At 44.2% G+C, this 14,561-nt stretch overlaps 1 protein-coding gene across 1 annotated transcript in view; it reads right to left on the bottom strand.

Moving 5' to 3' along the window:
• Nucleotides 1-14,561, bottom strand: part of LOC122945418 (GPI inositol-deacylase-like) — a 657,393-nt gene that overhangs the window by 99,629 nt on the left and 543,203 nt on the right. The gene's annotated exons all lie outside the window — the stretch shown is intronic.

The following is a 14,561-nucleotide window of genomic DNA, read 5'->3' as shown; positions in this document are numbered from 1 at the left end:
TCCATAAGAGATCCCTCCTAGACTCCCACATGACTAAACTTGCGCTCCTCAAGGCTGAACTAAAAAACCTTCTAAACACTCAATCGGCCAAATTTTTCCTCCATGCGCAGTACAAATATTTTGCCCACGGAGACAAGGTGTCCAAATTTATGATGTCCAGAATTAAAAAAAGGAAGGCCCAAAATTTAATTAGCAAAATCCGCAATAAAGAAGGAGATATACTCCTTAATACTGAAGACATAGCCCGTAGGTTCTCTGAATTCTACCGTTCTCTGTATAACCTTCCCTCCCAGGAGGATCCTACCACCAACACCACACACCAGGATTCAATAAATCTTTTTCTCAGCTCTATAGGTATGCCCCGTATGAATATCGGCCATATCAATACCCTAAACTCCCCTTTTACAAACGAGGAACTCCACTTAGCCATAAATCAACTCCCAAAAGGTAAGGCCCCCGGCCCTGATGGCTTTCCAGCTCTATACTACAAATCCTTCCAAACTATCGTATCACCTCACCTACTTATTGTATGTAACAGAACTCTACAAGGCGACCCTCTCTCCAAAGAAATGACAAAAGCCAATATCACCATAATACCTAAAGAGGGGAAGGACCCTACAGACTGTGGCAATTACCACCCTATCTCTTTATTAAATTTGGACCTAAAACTGTTGGCTAAACTGCTAGCTAATCGCCTTGCCCCTATCCTCCCACAACTTATACATAGAGATCAAACAGGCTTTATTAAAGGTAGAGAGGGAAAAGATAATACAGCCAGAGTCTTACATTTTTTATCGTATGCCTCAAAATTTCGCCATCCTTTGGTATTGGTCAGCACAGATGCCGAAAAAGCGTTCGACCGAGTGCACTGGAATTATATGTATCGCACAATGGAGCATTTTGGAATTCCAAATGCCTTTATAAATTCCGTTCAAGCCATGTACACTAATGCTTCGGCGTCTGTGCTGATCAACAACACTATATCCCATCCTTTTTCCATAAAAAATGGAACTAGGCAGGGATGCCCCCTGTCCCCCTTGATTTTTGTTTTGATTTTAGAGCCCCTCCTTATTCTCATTCGTAGTGACAACAATATCACCCCGATATTTCCTCTTTGTATAAATTTAACTATATCCCACTACTGGACTCTATTAAACGCCAACTAGAAATTCTAAACCCCCCGCTACTTTCCTGGTTCGGACGCAAAAATATGGTCATGTCCCTTGTCCTACCTAGACTGACATATCTCCACCAAGTCCTCCCCATACCCGTCCCCAACTCTTTTTTCCAATCTCTGGGGAAATCTATACGCTCATTTGTATGGAACGGTAAAAAGGCAAGGATCAATATCAACACCCTTCAGAGGTCCAGAAATCAAGGAGGCATAGGCCTTCCCAACCCTCAATTGTACAACAAAGCAATACTCCTCTCCAGGGCCCTAGACTGGTTTAGGATTCCTGAACAAAAATCCTGGGTTGGTATGGAGACCCCTGCTTACATGCCGTCATTAAGGACGCTGCTGGTAGACCCACACCACAATTTGTCCCCATCGATTAAACACAACTTGCTGGTCATATCTACGTTCGAGGCGTGGAAATGGTTCCAGGACTCGAAATGGGGTTTCCCATCACCATCCCCTTTGGCACAAATCAGAGATGTAATAGGGTTAGCTCCCCTAGAGCTTAGACAAAGCATCCACAAGAATTTACGTACCTCTGATATACCTTTAATTGACATTCTACTAAAGAATGAGGAGGGACCATTAAATCATGAAACCCTGATCTCTTATCTACCCGAGATCGAATCTCACCCACACATGCTTCACTTGCTGGTGACATATATCAACAAACACATCCCGCTAAGCTCTTTAATGAGACCCCTTACATGGTTTGAGAGTCTCATCCGCAGCCCTACTCCCCCGAGGAAAGTTATATCCCTACTTTATAAATACCTCAATACTATAATCATGCCACCCAAACCCAGTTTTATAACCTTATGGGAAAAAGAATTAAACACCCACTACACTCATGAAGAACTCCTCCTTATCTTTAAAATTCCGCATTCGTCCTCTAGATGTACTAGAATCCAAGAAAATGGATATAAGGTACTGACTAGATGGTATAAAACACCTGATGTCACCCATCATTATAGCAATAGTGGTTCTGACACATGTTGGAGGTGCGGAGAAGAACGTGGGACAATGCTACATATCTGGTGGGCCTGTCCCCTAATCTTTGATTGGTGGAGTATTATTTTTTTTTAAATGCAACGAAATTTGCAAATCCAATGTCAAGCCATCACCGATCTTAGCCCTTCTAGGATTGCATCTTAATCGCAAGACAATCATCCCCCCCCCTGTTCAAGATACTAATTGTAGCCGCACGACTCTTGATCCCTACACACTTGCTATCACCAAATGTTCTATCTGTGGATCACTGGCTCAACAAAGTTGAATCCCTATATAGATTCGAGGAAATATCAGCCTGGGAAAACAGGTCACACCACAAATTTACAATCCTTTGGAAAAATTGGAGATCCTATAGAGGTTTCCAAGATTAAATCCCACCTTCCACCCGGCTTTACAGCTTTTCAACAGTTTGACCCCCTCCTAACCTGCGGACTTGTGTATCAAAGTATATAGCTCTGTTTACATACATCCTATTTCTTGTTGTTGTTGATTGATGCTTATTATTGTAAAACAATTTTTGCATAATGGAGCTCACACCTCCTTTTCAAAGTACTCTGTATATGATAACCATTTTGCAATAAAGCATTTTGAAAAATAAAAATAAATAAATAATGAAAATCACAGAAAACGGAACAACGGCCACGGGTGCACACAACGGTCGTGTGCATGAGGCCTTATACCCATGCATACTGAATGGAGAGAAATCCGTTCAGGATGCATCAGGATGTCTTCAGTTCAGGACCGGAACGTTTTATTGGCCGGAGAAAATACCGCAGCATGCTGCGCTTTTTGCTCCAGCCAAAAATCCTGAACACTTGCCGCAAGGCCGGATCCGGAATTAGTGCCCATTGAAAGGCATTAATCCGGATTCGGCCTTAAGCTAAACGTCGTTTCGGCGCATTACCGGATCCGACGTTTAGCTTTTTCTGAATGGTTACCATGGCTGCCAGGACGCTAAAGTCCTGTTTGCAATGGTAAAGTGTAGTGGGGAATGGGGGAGCAGTATACTTACCGTCTGTGCGGCTCCCGGGGCGCTTCAGAGTGACGTCAAGGCGCCCCACTCGCATGAATGACGTGATCGCATGGATCACGTCATCCATGCGCATGGGGCGCTCTGACGTCATTCTGGAGTGCCCTGGGTGGTAAGTATACTACTCCCCCGCTCCCCACTACTACTATGGCAACCAGGACTTTAATAGCATCCTGGCTGCCATAGTAACACTGAACGCATTTTGAAGACTAATCCGTCTTCAAATGCTTTCAGGTCACTTGCGTTTTTCCGGATCCAGCGTGCAATTCCGGCAAATGGAGTACACGACGGATACGGACAACGCAAGTGTGAAAGAACCCTTAGTGTACGTACTATAAGTGTAAGTACGTACTACAACAGAGACTTATGCTATGGCAGTGTCCCAACTATAGCAGTAAGCAATGTGAACATACTGTAAATGTTGAGAATGAATGATGAAAATGAGTGACAGTCATGATCATGGTCACTGGGAGGAATGGAGGGGAGGAGGAGTGTAGAGGGTTAAGTAAGGGTGGCTCAAAAGATTTCAGCGGGGGACTGAGTTCAATAGGGTGACAGCTATGGGGAGGAAACTGTTCCTAAACCTGATGGTGTTATTCTAAAGAGAACTGAAGCGATGTAACGGGGTGCCGAAGGCGCACTCGGTCTCCCATCAGCCGCAGACCTGCTGCTTAGCTTCGGGAGCAAGGTTCTGTGTTTGACCTCGTTCCCAGGGTGGCTTTGCTAGCTGGGAGGCTCCCTGCTCCTAGGTCTGCCTTGAGCACCGAGCTGATCACTCGGTGCTCAACTGGTCGGTCTGTCGGTCATGTGACGCTGGCCACGTCACATGACCCTCACTCCCCATTATAAATACAGGCAGCCTGCTGGCCACAGGTTGCCTGTTAATTTCTAGGTTCCTGGCTATTTGTTGGACTACTGAATACTCACCTGATCCTGTTCCCTGACGATCCTTTGCCTGCTCCTCCTGTACTGTGCATCTGTCCTGTTATTGTGACCTCGGTTCCCACCTGACTACTCTTTGCGGACTCCTCTGGTACTTCTCTATTCTCCTGGTATTTGACCCCGGCTTATCCTGACCATTCTTTGCTTAACCCTTTGTACTGCATAGCTCTCTTGGTTCTGACCCGGTCCGTTCACGTTCTGTATTTTGTCTTGTCTGTCTTCCCTGCACATATCCTAAGTAAGGGACTGTCGTCAAGTTGTCCCCTGTCATCAGGACTTGCGAGGCAAGTAGGCAGGGCCAGCCCAGCGGTGATGGTGGAGTGCAGTGGTCACTATCCTTCCCCCTGTGTGTGTGTGGACGTGACTGTTACAAGCGACTTCTGGAAGGAAGGAGCTGGAAGAGTTTATTGGCACGATAAGAGGAGTCCCTAAGAATGATGCGTGCCTGACGTAGACATCTCTTCTTGTGAACATCCTGAATAGCAGGAAGTAGAGTAACTATGATGCGTTGTGCAGTTTTCACCACCTGCTGCAGTGCCTTGTGGTCAGCAACAGAGCAATTCCCATACCAGACTGTAACACAGTTGGTCAGGATGTGCTCTATTGCACAGCGATAGAAGTTACCCAGTATGTCAGTAGACAGGAGGCTTTTTTTTTTTTTTTTGAGGACACTGAAGAAAAGAGGCGCTGATGTGCCTTCTTCACCAGGCTGAAAATGTCAGTTGTTGACCAGGCAGATTCTCAGAGATGTAGGTCCCCAGGAAATTAAAGCTGTAAACCCATTCAACAGCCATGCCATTTATATGGATGGGGACACAGGTGTTTCTCTTCTCCCTCCTGAAGTCCACAATGAGCTCTTTTGTTTTCAGAAGCAGGTAATTGTCAGCGCACCACACAGCTAGGTGTTTTACCTCTTCCCTATAGTCAGACTCATCGTTGTCAGTGATGAGACCAATCACAGTGGTGTCATCTGCATCGTTGTCAGTGATGAGACCAATCACAGTGGTGTCATCTGCCAACTTGATGATGGAATTTGATCCATACCTAGGCTGCAGTCATAGATGAAATGGGAGCAGAGGAATGGGCTCAGCACACAACCATGTGGAGTTCCAGTGTTGAGTGTGATGGTGGTGGAACAGCTATTTCCTGACCTAACATGCTGGGTTATGTTGGTCAAAAAGTCCATGATCCAGTTACAGATAGGGTTGCTGATTCCAAGATCCAAAAGTTTAGTGATCAACTTGGAAGGAATGACTGTATTGAATGACGAGCTGAAATCAACAAACAGCATTCTTGCATAAGTATTCTTGTTATCCAGACCAGTCGCTCAAAGCACTTCATAACTATAGGCATGAAAGCTACAGGGCGATAGTCGTTCAGGCACATTGGTGATGAGTGTCTCGACACTGGCACAATAGAGGTGGTCTTGAAGCACGCTGGTACTACTGCCTAGGCAAGCGACTGGTTGAAGATGTCAGTAAAGACCCCTGTAAGCTACTCAGCACATGATCGAAGCACATGTCCAGGAATGCCGTCAGGGCCAGCAGCCTTGCGAGTGTTGATACTGCTCGGTTCGTTATGGACATCTATGATGGTGAGAGTGAAGGTATGGCAGTCATCAGAGGGTAGGGTCTTGGCAAACTTTTCCTTATTGTCCTTGTCAAAACGAGCATAGTAGTCATTTAGCTCACTGAAGACACAGTCATGGCTGTCGGTATGGAATTGGTATGGAATTGCTGAGCCTATAATCTGAGATGGCCTGAATGCCCAGCCACATGCATCGTGGGTCAGAGTTGACAAAGTGGTCCTCCACCTTCATCTTGTAGCTGTGCTTGGCCTTCTTGATGTCCCTCCTTAGGTCTGCCCTGGACGTACTATAGGCGTGAGCGTCAGCTGATCTGAAGGCAATGTTACGTGCCTTTAGTAGAAGCCTCACTTCCTTGTTCATCCATGGTTTCTGATTTGGGTACATTGTGATGTGCTTTTCTGCGGTAACATTGTCAATTGTGGTGTTGATGTACTCCAGTACTGAGTACGTGTAAGAGTCGATGTTAGTGTGAAAATCACAGGTGGCCTGAGAGGCAAACATGCCCCATTCTGTGTCTTTAACCCCTTCCCGACCAGCGCCGTAATAATATGGCACAGCGGGACGTGACTTGCCGCCCAGCGCAGTACAATTACAGAGCGCTGATCCGGTGGGTGCAGGAGCTGCGCCCGCCAGATCAGCTGCAGGGGACTGATTGTTCCCGTTAGCTGTATCCCTGCTGTATGCGCCGTCATCAAAGAAAACACAGATGCTGGCACATTAACCCCTTCTATGCCTCATCATACAAGGGGGTTGATGCGGGTGAGAAAGCCCATCGGGTCCCCGCACTCCTGTGGCAGGGACCCGATGGGTGAGAAGGCAGCCCGATGCTGTGCAGAGTCTGCCCAATGCCTTGCACAGCATTGGGACGTGCCTTCTACGGGTGCCCAGGAGATCCAGCCTCAGGCTGGGTCTCATAGGCAACCTGTTAGTGTATTAGAAAAGATGGTAAAGGAGTGAGTGAGCGCTCACAACATTTGGACCATAAAGAATATATTTGTTAATTAATAAGGGAGTTACTTGTTCAATAAAAACCTTCTATATAAAATGCATGAATTGCACAAAGTTCATATATCACACAATAAAATACAATTGGTACCAAAAGTTAATAATAACAAATTAAAAAATACTGGTATTACCCCAATAGGTGCCCCTATTCCCACAATATTTGGTAACGTAGTATGCAAGGATAATTTATTATGTTCAGGAAGTCTCTTTAAGCAACTTATTTGTTGCAGTAGATAGTCTCTGTTAATATATTCAGTACCGCAGACCGCACATCGAGGAGAGTGTCCTGTGAATTTATATAATGGGTCACTTAAAAAAGTGACTTATCCTCAATGGATGCAAGCAGATAATAGTCAGAATACAAGAGGGCAAATACATAAAGTCTGTCCGAAGTTTGCCGTTATATTTGCTTTTTCAGCTGTTTAGCATTGCCGCCAAGGTAAATAGATTTTAAATCACTCAATGTTAGAATGATAATTCCAGGTTCCTACCTGTCTCCTGTTGAACCGTTCTATTGAGACGTGTGTTACTCTCGTTGCACGAAGAGCGAGCGGTGCCGGCAGCACTCAGCGTTTATTTATCAGTTCCATCTATCTGCAACTTCACCCGTGACAATTTAAACCGCCTAAACCGTCTTCAGCATGGATTCGGTTTCAGCCTTGATTGACCGCATGAAAGGTCTTTCGCTGGAGGTAGCCGATCTCAGTAAAACTGTGTCTCAGTTTCAGGTGACCAGTTTAGCTGGCGTTCATGGAGTTTGTTCCGAGCCTAAGATCTCGCTTCCGAATATGTTCTCCGGGATCAGTGAGAATTTTGTTTGCTTTAGAGAGGCTTGCAAACTCCATTTTCGCCTACTTCCCCATTCCTCTGGTGATGAGGGGGCAGAGGGTGGGGATCATCATCTCGCTGCTCTCGATGACCCGGATCGTATTGCTTTTGCTGAATCTAAACTGCGTCTTTTATGCCAGGGTAAACAGTCCGCAGAGATATATTTTTCTGACTTTCGGAGATGGGCAGCTGACATATTTTTTCTTCTTAATATTTAAAATATTATCTTCCAATTCCGACCCCTGTTTATTCATCCTAGTTTCAAAATCATTTGCTTGTTTGAAATTATCCAAACTGGCATTGATAGTGGTAATATTTGTTTGCACCATATCCAGATTGACTTTCTAAGCAACCGCTTCAGATGTTATTCCATGAGTTTACAAAATCCTTGGAATAAATAGTGGTTTACAAATCAAGTTATCATGACCTCAACATTTAGAAAACCAATTTCGGGTAAAACCCTTTTACATGCAAAAATATACCATCCCAAACACACATTAAAAGCTATATCCATAGGAGACCTAACTAGGTCAAAATGCAATTGTAATACAGCCTCTCAGTTTGAACAAGAGGCAAACATTATACGTACCAGGCTATTAGCTAGAGGTTACCCACAATGGATGTTTGCAAAGACTATGAAACGGGTTAGCAAAAATTTGTAAAAAAATGAACAAAATAAAGATCTAAAAATACCTACTTTAACATTACAGTATAATCCGACTGTATCGTATAGGTCATGGATGGCCAACCTGCGGCTCTCCAGCTGTTGTAAAACTACAATTACTACCAGGCCCTGGTGTAGGTTGATACCTGTAAGCAGTCTGGGCATGCTGGGAGTTGTAGTTTTCCAACAACTGGAGAGCCGCAGGTTGGCCTTCCCTGGTATAGGTTCTCTCTAAGTATCTGCCCATTCTTTATGAGGATGATAGACTACAGAGATTGTTGTTGAATGGCTGCAGAGTGGCATATAGAAAAGCTTTCACGATTGGCCAAAAAATTGCACCTTGTAATATTAATATTAAAAACACACAAACTACTTGATTACATAATACAGGTTTCCATCAATGTGGTGGTTATCCATGCAAAACCTGTACTTATGTTCAATCTACTAAGGAGTTTACATACTCCAATGGTAATAAACACTATAATATAAAAAAACAGTACATGAATTGTCACTCCGAAGGTGTCATTTATAAAATATCCTGCTAGTAGGTAACCCTACTAGAAAACCTAAAATACGCTTCGTAGAACACTTGAACGACATAACAAATAGAAATAAAAATTGCATCTTTTGTGAATGATATTTATCTTCATACAATCTGTTGTCACTAAATCATGCAACTTTTTTGGGGGGTTTCTTGACATTTATTGTAGAATCATGTTTGGCTAGCATTGGCATCTATGAAGTTAAATAAGCAGGACTGAACGTGATTAATTCTTTCACCTGTACCACATAGATTCAGTCCCTTTAAATAGCTATCCATTTCTAGCCATGCTTTCATTTCATTTTTGTTGATCTATGATTAAGACCTGTAAAGGTTGAAACGCGTCAGTTTTATATACAGGAGGGAATTTTGTACACTCTTTTAATGGAAGAAATAAAGAATTTTCTGCTTTTATTCACCCGATCCTACATTTCTAGACAGCCTGTATAAGTTTCAGCGGGGGACTGAGTTCAATAGGGTGACAGCTATGGGGAGGAAACTGTTCCTAAACCTGATGGTGTTATTCTAAAGAGAACTGAAGCGATGTAACGGGGTGCCGAAGGCGCACTCGGTCTCCCATCAGCCGCAGACCTGCTGCTTAGCTTCGGGAGCAAGGTTCTGTGTTTGACCTCGTTCCCAGGGTGGCTTTGCTAGCTGGGAGGCTCCCTGCTCCTAGGTCTGCCTTGAGCACCGAGCTGATCACTCGGTGCTCAACTGGTCGGTCTGTCGGTCATGTGACGCTGGCCACGTCACATGACCCTCACTCCCCATTATAAATACAGGCAGCCTGCTGGCCACAGGTTGCCTGTTAATTTCTAGGTTCCTGGCTATTTGTTGGACTACTGAATACTCACCTGATCCTGTTCCCTGACGATCCTTTGCCTGCTCCTCCTGTACTGTGCATCTGTCCTGTTATTGTGACCTCGGTTCCCACCTGACTACTCTTTGCGGACTCCTCTGGTACTTCTCTATTCTCCTGGTATTTGACCCCGGCTTATCCTGACCATTCTTTGCTTAACCCTTTGTACTGCATAGCTCTCTTGGTTCTGACCCGGTCCGTTCACGTTCTGTATTTTGTCTTGTCTGTCTTCCCTGCACATATCCTAAGTAAGGGACTGTCGTCAAGTTGTCCCCTGTCATCAGGACTTGCGAGGCAAGTAGGCAGGGCCAGCCCAGCGGTGATGGTGGAGTGCAGTGGTCACTATCCTTCCCCCTGTGTGTGTGTGGACGTGACTGTTACAAGCGACTTCTGGAAGGAAGGAGCTGGAAGAGTTTATTGGCACGATAAGAGGAGTCCCTAAGAATGATGCGTGCCTGACGTAGACATCTCTTCTTGTGAACATCCTGAATAGCAGGAAGTAGAGTAACTATGATGCGTTGTGCAGTTTTCACCACCTGCTGCAGTGCCTTGTGGTCAGCAACAGAGCAATTCCCATACCAGACTGTAACACAGTTGGTCAGGATGTGCTCTATTGCACAGCGATAGAAGTTACCCAGTATGTCAGTAGACAGGAGGCTTTTTTTTTTTTTTTTGAGGACACTGAAGAAAAGAGGCGCTGATGTGCCTTCTTCACCAGGCTGAAAATGTCAGTTGTTGACCAGGCAGATTCTCAGAGATGTAGGTCCCCAGGAAATTAAAGCTGTAAACCCATTCAACAGCCATGCCATTTATATGGATGGGGACACAGGTGTTTCTCTTCTCCCTCCTGAAGTCCACAATGAGCTCTTTTGTTTTCAGAAGCAGGTAATTGTCAGCGCACCACACAGCTAGGTGTTTTACCTCTTCCCTATAGTCAGACTCATCGTTGTCAGTGATGAGACCAATCACAGTGGTGTCATCTGCATCGTTGTCAGTGATGAGACCAATCACAGTGGTGTCATCTGCCAACTTGATGATGGAATTTGATCCATACCTAGGCTGCAGTCATAGATGAAATGGGAGCAGAGGAATGGGCTCAGCACACAACCATGTGGAGTTCCAGTGTTGAGTGTGATGGTGGTGGAACAGCTATTTCCTGACCTAACATGCTGGGTTATGTTGGTCAAAAAGTCCATGATCCAGTTACAGATAGGGTTGCTGATTCCAAGATCCAAAAGTTTAGTGATCAACTTGGAAGGAATGACTGTATTGAATGACGAGCTGAAATCAACAAACAGCATTCTTGCATAAGTATTCTTGTTATCCAGACCAGTCGCTCAAAGCACTTCATAACTATAGGCATGAAAGCTACAGGGCGATAGTCGTTCAGGCACATTGGTGATGAGTGTCTCGACACTGGCACAATAGAGGTGGTCTTGAAGCACGCTGGTACTACTGCCTAGGCAAGCGACTGGTTGAAGATGTCAGTAAAGACCCCTGTAAGCTACTCAGCACATGATCGAAGCACATGTCCAGGAATGCCGTCAGGGCCAGCAGCCTTGCGAGTGTTGATACTGCTCGGTTCGTTATGGACATCTATGATGGTGAGAGTGAAGGTATGGCAGTCATCAGAGGGTAGGGTCTTGGCAAACTTTTCCTTATTGTCCTTGTCAAAACGAGCATAGTAGTCATTTAGCTCACTGAAGACACAGTCATGGCTGTCGGTATGGAATTGCTGAGCCTATAATCTGAGATGGCCTGAATGCCCAGCCACATGCATCGTGGGTCAGAGTTGACAAAGTGGTCCTCCACCTTCATCTTGTAGCTGTGCTTGGCCTTCTTGATGTCCCTCCTTAGGTCTGCCCTGGACGTACTATAGGCGTGAGCGTCAGCTGATCTGAAGGCAATGTTACGTGCCTTTAGTAGAAGCCTCACTTCCTTGTTCATCCATGGTTTCTGATTTGGGTACATTGTGATGTGCTTTTCTGCGGTAACATTGTCAATTGTGGTGTTGATGTACTCCAGTACTGAGTACGTGTAAGAGTCGATGTTAGTGTGAAAATCACAGGTGGCCTGAGAGGCAAACATGCCCCATTCTGTGTCTTTAACCCCTTCCCGACCAGCGCCGTAATAATATGGCACAGCGGGACGTGACTTGCCGCCCAGCGCAGTACAATTACAGAGCGCTGATCCGGTGGGTGCAGGAGCTGCGCCCGCCAGATCAGCTGCAGGGGACTGATTGTTCCCGTTAGCTGTATCCCTGCTGTATGCGCCGTCATCAAAGAAAACACAGATGCTGGCACATTAACCCCTTCTATGCCTCATCATACAAGGGGGTTGATGCGGGTGAGAAAGCCCATCGGGTCCCCGCACTCCTGTGGCAGGGACCCGATGGGTGAGAAGGCAGCCCGATGCTGTGCAGAGTCTGCCCAATGCCTTGCACAGCATTGGGACGTGCCTTCTACGGGTGCCCAGGAGATCCAGCCTCAGGCTGGGTCTCATAGGCAACCTGTTAGTGTATTAGAAAAGATGGTAAAGGAGTGAGTGAGCGCTCACAACATTTGGACCATAAAGAATATATTTGTTAATTAATAAGGGAGTTACTTGTTCAATAAAAACCTTCTATATAAAATGCATGAATTGCACAAAGTTCATATATCACACAATAAAATACAATTGGTACCAAAAGTTAATAATAACAAATTAAAAAATACTGGTATTACCCCAATAGGTGCCCCTATTCCCACAATATTTGGTAACGTAGTATGCAAGGATAATTTATTATGTTCAGGAAGTCTCTTTAAGCAACTTATTTGTTGCAGTAGATAGTCTCTGTTAATATATTCAGTACCGCAGACCGCACATCGAGGAGAGTGTCCTGTGAATTTATATAATGGGTCACTTAAAAAAGTGACTTATCCTCAATGGATGCAAGCAGATAATAGTCAGAATACAAGAGGGCAAATACATAAAGTCTGTCCGAAGTTTGCCGTTATATTTGCTTTTTCAGCTGTTTAGCATTGCCGCCAAGGTAAATAGATTTTAAATCACTCAATGTTAGAATGATAATTCCAGGTTCCTACCTGTCTCCTGTTGAACCGTTCTATTGAGACGTGTGTTACTCTCGTTGCACGAAGAGCGAGCGGTGCCGGCAGCACTCAGCGTTTATTTATCAGTTCCATCTATCTGCAACTTCACCCGTGACAATTTAAACCGCCTAAACCGTCTTCAGCATGGATTCGGTTTCAGCCTTGATTGACCGCATGAAAGGTCTTTCGCTGGAGGTAGCCGATCTCAGTAAAACTGTGTCTCAGTTTCAGGTGACCAGTTTAGCTGGCGTTCATGGAGTTTGTTCCGAGCCTAAGATCTCGCTTCCGAATATGTTCTCCGGGATCAGTGAGAATTTTGTTTGCTTTAGAGAGGCTTGCAAACTCCATTTTCGCCTACTTCCCCATTCCTCTGGTGATGAGGGGGCAGAGGGTGGGGATCATCATCTCGCTGCTCTCGATGACCCGGATCGTATTGCTTTTGCTGAATCTAAACTGCGTCTTTTATGCCAGGGTAAACAGTCCGCAGAGATATATTTTTCTGACTTTCGGAGATGGGCAGCTGACATATTTTTTCTTCTTAATATTTAAAATATTATCTTCCAATTCCGACCCCTGTTTATTCATCCTAGTTTCAAAATCATTTGCTTGTTTGAAATTATCCAAACTGGCATTGATAGTGGTAATATTTGTTTGCACCATATCCAGATTGACTTTCTAAGCAACCGCTTCAGATGTTATTCCATGAGTTTACAAAATCCTTGGAATAAATAGTGGTTTACAAATCAAGTTATCATGACCTCAACATTTAGAAAACCAATTTCGGGTAAAACCCTTTTACATGCAAAAATATACCATCCCAAACACACATTAAAAGCTATATCCATAGGAGACCTAACTAGGTCAAAATGCAATTGTAATACAGCCTCTCAGTTTGAACAAGAGGCAAACATTATACGTACCAGGCTATTAGCTAGAGGTTACCCACAATGGATGTTTGCAAAGACTATGAAACGGGTTAGCAAAAATTTGTAAAAAAATGAACAAAATAAAGATCTAAAAATACCTACTTTAACATTACAGTATAATCCGACTGTATCGTATAGGTCATGGATGGCCAACCTGCGGCTCTCCAGCTGTTGTAAAACTACAATTACTACCAGGCCCTGGTGTAGGTTGATACCTGTAAGCAGTCTGGGCATGCTGGGAGTTGTAGTTTTCCAACAACTGGAGAGCCGCAGGTTGGCCTTCCCTGGTATAGGTTCTCTCTAAGTATCTGCCCATTCTTTATGAGGATGATAGACTACAGAGATTGTTGTTGAATGGCTGCAGAGTGGCATATAGAAAAGCTTTCACGATTGGCCAAAAAATTGCACCTTGTAATATTAATATTAAAAACACACAAACTACTTGATTACATAATACAGGTTTCCATCAATGTGGTGGTTATCCATGCAAAACCTGTACTTATGTTCAATCTACTAAGGAGTTTACATACTCCAATGGTAATAAACACTATAATATAAAAAAACAGTACATGAATTGTCACTCCGAAGGTGTCATTTATAAAATATCCTGCTAGTAGGTAACCCTACTAGAAAACCTAAAATACGCTTCGTAGAACACTTGAACGACATAACAAATAGAAATAAAAATTGCATCTTTTGTGAATGATATTTATCTTCATACAATCTGTTGTCACTAAATCATGCAACTTTTTTGGGGGGTTTCTTGACATTTATTGTAGAATCATGTTTGGCTAGCATTGGCATCTATGAAGTTAAATAAGCAGGACTGAACGTGATTAATTCTTTCACCTGTACCACATAGATTCAGTCCCTTTAAATAGCTATCCATTTCTAGCCATGC

This window comes from Bufo gargarizans, chromosome 8 (genome assembly GCF_014858855.1).
Source record: "Bufo gargarizans isolate SCDJY-AF-19 chromosome 8, ASM1485885v1, whole genome shotgun sequence".
Classification (NCBI taxonomy): Eukaryota; Metazoa; Chordata; class Amphibia; order Anura; family Bufonidae; genus Bufo; species Bufo gargarizans.
This window is presented reverse-complemented; position numbering and strand designations above follow the sequence as displayed.